Source organism: Haliotis rufescens, unplaced genomic scaffold (assembly GCF_023055435.1).
Source record: "Haliotis rufescens isolate VD_foot unplaced genomic scaffold, xgHalRufe1.0.p SCAF_14, whole genome shotgun sequence".
NCBI lineage: Eukaryota > Metazoa > Mollusca > Gastropoda > Lepetellida > Haliotidae > Haliotis > Haliotis rufescens.
The window spans coordinates 15,390,289-15,396,305 of NW_025963824.1; the positions used below are offsets into that span (position 1 = coordinate 15,390,289).

The 6,017-nt window shown below is 39.6% G+C and overlaps 1 protein-coding gene across 2 annotated transcripts in view; it reads right to left on the reverse strand.

The window, feature by feature from the left end:
- The window catches only part of LOC124117926 (probable methyltransferase-like protein 24), a 54,503-nt gene extending 49,197 nt beyond the window's left edge, over positions 1-5,306 (reverse strand). For both annotated transcript variants that reach the window (XM_048395058.1, XM_048395057.1), the window contains exon 1: positions 5,147-5,306. The gene's annotated coding sequence lies outside the window, so the exon portion shown is untranslated. The remainder of the gene's footprint in view (positions 1-5,146) is intronic.
- Between the last annotated feature and the right edge of the window lie 711 nt (positions 5,307-6,017).

Consider the following 6,017-nt stretch of genomic DNA (forward strand, 5'->3'; position numbering starts at 1 on the left):
AGGACAACCACACAAACACTCTTTCTCACATTCAAAACAACAAAACTACCTTCACACATTCTTTTTGGCACATTCACATACAAAGTAAATCAAGTCAGAAAAAAACCACACAATCCTTCATATGCCACTCATTCGACCACCCTACATCCACATGCAGACAACCGCCCATGTGTCAGAAATGCGGCTCGCATAGACACGAAGCTGCGGAGTGCACATGGGCCCCATACTGCATTCACTGCAAATCTGAAGGACACTCGGCAACACAAAACACCTGCCCCACAAAACAAAGATACATACTTAAACTCAACAAACACATAACAAAGACACATACTTAAACTCAACAAACACATAACAAAGACAAATACTTAAACTCAACAAACACAAAACACAGACACATACTTAAACTCAACAAACACATAAAAAAGACACATACTTAAACTCAACAAACACATAACAAAGACACATACTTAAACTCAACAAACACATAACAAAGACACATACTTAAACTCAACAAACACATAACAAAAGAACACCTACCCAAACCGGCAACTATCTGTACATACAATTCTATCCCCGAATACGACTAGCTCAGTACCACCTCCGACTCGACATCCAGCTCCCTACCTGACCCCATTCCATCCCACCCACCCCACCCCATCCCCCCAAAACGAAACGCAAACAACTTGTCTCTACTCCCAACCCAACCTCCACAACCCCCTTCCAGCCGACCCCCCAACCCCTCCCCCTCCCTACCTTCATCCACCCCCCTCCCCACACAACCCCGTCCCAATCCCTCTATTAGGCATAACCCTCAAACTATACCAAAAGGGGCCCTGCTACCAACCCCGGACCCTCCCCCTCCCCTGCCTGACCCTGCCCTTACTAACCCAAACCCAGTCGCCATAGCCCCTAGTGTCACACACACCTAAACTTCCAGACAGCCCTTAAGGCACTCAAATAAAGCTCCTCCACCCATCTTATTCTAAATCAAGCCCCTAAACACCATCCTATCCAGTTTAAATCTCCCCTCCATTCTAAAATCCGACAATGGTGTTTATTCAGTGGAATTGCAATGGAATCACCTCCAACGGGCATGCACTTAAGTTACTCATTGCCCCTAACAAAATTAGACCTTGCAATAAATTGATAAATTGCAGTCCAAGAAAACCAAAATATCACCCAAAAGAGCCTTCAAAATCCCAGGCTATATTTTCATTCGGCAAGACAGACCGCGACCCACAAATCTCCCCGGACCCCCACATGGAGGCCTCGGTTTCTTCATCAAAGACCATCTACACTATGAAACATCAAATATTCCACCCCCTAATCTCGAATGCCTGGCAATCACAACACCTATTAATCAAACTAATATTACCATCATAAATGTATATCACACCAAAACGAAACCCTTTACAGCTGAAGACCTGGAAATCTTATCAAAATTCATCAACCAAAATACCCTCTTCTTAGGTGATTTCAACGCTCACAACCCACTGTGGGGCACTAAAAAATATACCGACAAACATGGCAAATTAATTAACGACTGGATTGATACCAATGGCCTCATCTGACTATATAACAATCAACCAACTAGGATCCACAACTAACCTTCACCCAACCCTTTCCTGGGAGGTACATTCAGACACCTGGGGCAGTGAATTTCTGTATCATCCACTAGAGAAATTCCAAATCCATCCTCCCCTCTTTCTACCCCACCCACCCACAACTCCAACCCCCTTTAGACCAAATCCCCCAGCAAACAAATTTCAATTTTAAAAAGGCTGATTGGCAATCTTTCACTAGACTATGCAATCAAACAAATACACAAGATATCCATAAAACAGACATCGACATATTCAACTCAAATTTAACCAACACCATCCACAAAATAGCTACTAAACTCATACCCACAACAACACACTCCCCGACACATACACATGTCCCTTGGTTGAGCTCAGAAAATCAAGGAAACAAAGGCAAAAAGCATTAAATAAAGCCAAACTCCCTTTGGCCAGACATTCTGCTAAACAGCTCATTAGAACAGCCAAAAGAAAACATTGGGAAACCTTCACTAGCACCTTGAAAATGGGGAAACAATACCAAAATTCTATGGAAAAAACTAAAGGCAATTAATGGAAACCAAAAAACTTTTATAACACCCACTATTCCTAATCTACATACAGACAAAGAAAAGGCTAATTGACTACATGTACGTGTTTCCTATTGTATGTACTGTTATATATATCTATGTAAATATTGTTTGTGAGGTGAGACTCAAATGAACAATCTGTCTGTATGATTGTAAATTAGGCCGACTCTGTAAATAGATACGACTTTTTCTTAGGCGAGTGACATTGTGTATTCAAGAGTAAACTGCCCTTATTATAAAAAGAAGATATTTTACTGAAGATATTAGTCAATCCGCATATACAGAGAGACAATATCAATGAATTGCGATTTCTAACATCATGTACGCGTATTCGTGTCCACAATCATAAACTAAATTATAAAAAGAATATTTACAATATATGTGTCTGTATGTTCTAATAGCTACAGGGCATATACGGATAAGACATTAGACAACGCACTAGTGAGAAAATGGGAATTATCATAAGAAGGCTGTTCTGTTTTTCTGAACTGTTCCCAATTTCAAATCAAAAGTGACAATGCATCTACAAGCTGCATTCGTGTCCCAATATTCACTAAATTCTGCATCAATCGGAGGAATATCATATCATTAATTTGCGAGCACCCCCGCAACCAAATATAATATTGTCGATATATATGGTATACACCTTCAATGTAAAGTTCTACATGTGAAAACTCAAAACCCAAGTATTCTTCTCGGAGTTTGTTATCACCTGTGTCTGTGACTCGGTTACAAATGATGGTGTATAACTTCTCCAGCGCAATGAACATGGATGGAAATCAAATGTTCATATAAGGAAGGTGATGACAACTGAATCTCAAAACTACTCGGAATAATGGGGGGATTGCTAAATATTAGATCTTTCACTAGAGTGTAATAACCACATGTATACCTTTTTTACACGATATTTACACACGCATTTAACTTTATTAAATATATTTGAACACAGTTTACACATTATAAATGTACATCGTGTTGCCACACTGCCACATTTGCCACACTGAATTGATCATTCTGAACACAATATGGTTATAGCCTGCAACCTCGGGGTATCGCGGTACTTGTCATGTACGCTAAACGGAACAAAATGCACTCACTAACCTTTATGATTATTCGTGATCTGTATATCAGATATCATTCATGTTATCTAACAATGCATATTTTACTGATAAAAGTTCATTATTTACATTAGTAGCTCCGAGTAAAAGCCGGGCCTCGCGCTCTGTTTGACAAGGGAGAGAACTCCATCGTATCGCGGTACAGAGAAAAGTTGTGTATGGAGGTCCGAATTGGACAAAAAGAGGACATAATTCTACCAACCACTTGGTATGATCATGCCAGACATCAGTGATTTGTCCAGACAAGTGCAAAGACAGCACAAGTAAAATTCTAAATGTATTATCAGCAATAGGTATTCAATGCATTTTTAACCGAAAAGTAAGAGAAAAATATTTTTATAAGTCAACAACAAAATATCAGAAATTATATTTTAAGATTGTCTAAAATAAAATGGATGACAATAATTTGTCACAAAATGGAATTTTTTTAAAAGTCAACAATAAATATATTAAAAGCACTCCTAGTATGCCCAAAGTATGTATTTATCTTTTGATTACTAGTGAAGAACGTATTTCTAAGTTTGGTATTATGGCCCTTATGATCTCCCAATAGATTCTGGGCACTGAGCGGGAAAAAATGTGCGGACTACGTAACTTCCGTTACCTCATTAGTCGCCATGAATATGCAGATGATCTAGTTCAGGTCGATAGAGAAAGTTTACTTGGAGAACTGCGGGTTATATCGTTGGCCATTGATAGATGGGGCAAGGCAATATTACAACAGATGCCAGAAATATGTATCAACGGATTAATAACTCCTTACTTACAGCAGACGGAACATTCCGAGGAAATTGAAATTGTTTACGAAATGTGCAGTTCCTGGTTACTGATTTGCATTAATAGACAGCCGCTAACAGGCGTGTCCCGCGTGAACTATCGGAAATCACAAATGCCGCGATACGATGGGGTCCGAGTATACACCGGTTATCAAATACTACATGTAATGCACTTCATATTGTTATCAAGGGTAGCTGTCTGGCCACGCTAATCAGGACGCCCCTCCATACATGTACATTGTATGTGGTTTTTAACCAAGTACATGTACATTGTATGTGTTTTTTAACCAAGTACATGTGCACACATCAACTGTGATATGACCAGTGTCAACGCGGTATTTATCTAACCACTACATCAGTATATGCTGACATATGAAGACAAGAGACACGATTTAAGTGGATCATCAATCAAATATTCATGACAATAAAAATATTTAATGACAGCATTATTATAGCAGGAATATTTTACAAACTGGTGTTTACATGCATTTATCAAACATTACATGTACCTCAATCCAATCACAGTGTAGCATCATAGTATACATTGTACATGTATGGAGACTATTGCTATGTGTTGACGGCGTGAAGTCCCATATAATTCCTAATTAGTGCCTTTAAGCAATAAAAACGGTTTCGCAGAAATTCGCGGTTTGCAAATCATTCACGAATTATTGGCAACTTATCCGCGGAATATTCGCGGATTATTCGCAATTTTGCTGGAGAACACGATAACTGACTTTTGCGACGTAGTGTTGAAGTGTACATACAGACCTGATAAACAACACACAAATTAATTATATCCGAGGTTTTACGAATAAGTGACACTCATAGAGGAAAATTGTTTTTGTTTAATTTCCTTTCCGTTTTGATCATCTTTAAACACACACACACACACACACACACACACACACACACACACACACACACACAACTGTCCCTAGTTCACAAAACTGCTGTTCTCTTCTCAGTACGTGTATTGATTTAATTATATTGTTCTGATATATGAAGCTGATTAAAATTAGTTTTGAGTATTCCTTTTAAACCACAATTTAAGTGTTAAACAAACCAAAGTCGAAATTAATCAAGTACGATAGAGAACATACCTTCAGCGTGTCGAAGTTATGTATCAAGGCCAGACCGGCAAAGCTACATTGTGGCTCAGCGATTGTTTGGTCACTGAACATGCAAGATGAAAATCAATGTGCGGCGTTGCATTGGGCTTTCAAGCTGTTGCCAAAAAAGCAATTACAGGTGACATTGTTACAAGTTCATAGTTACATAGTTATATTGTCTATGATTAATATCAATGAGAGAACAACGGTAACTATATAGTCGCCTTTTATGGCAAGCATGCGTTGCTAAACACTTATTCTTTCCCGGATTTTCACAGGTTCTGGTCGATATGTGGAGACACTGACATGTAGAAGTGATGGTGGTCTGCAGGTGTAAATACAGACATGTAGTAGTGATGATGGTCTATAGGTGGAGAAACTGACATGTAGTAGTGATGGTGATCTGTAGATGGAGTCACTGACTGTAGTAGTGATGGTGGTCTGTAGGTGGAGACACTGACATGTAGTAGTGATGGTGGTCTGTAGGTGGAGACACTGAAATGTAGTAGCGATGGTGGTCTGTAGGTGGAGACACAGACATGGTGTGGTGATGGTGGTCTGTAGGTGGAAACACTGACATGTAGTAGTGATGGTGGTCTGTAGGTGGAGACACTGACATGGTGTGGTAATGGTGGTCTGTAGGTGTAAACACAGACATGTAGTAGTGATGGTGGTCTGTAGGTGGAGACACTGACATATAGCAGTGATGGTCGTCTGTAGGTGGAGACAGTGACATGTAGTAGTGATGGTGGTCTGTAGGTGGAGACACAGACATGTAGTAGTGATGATGGTCTATAGGTGGAGCCACATACATGTAGTAGTGATGGTGATCTGTAGGTGGAGTCGCTGACATGTAGTAGTG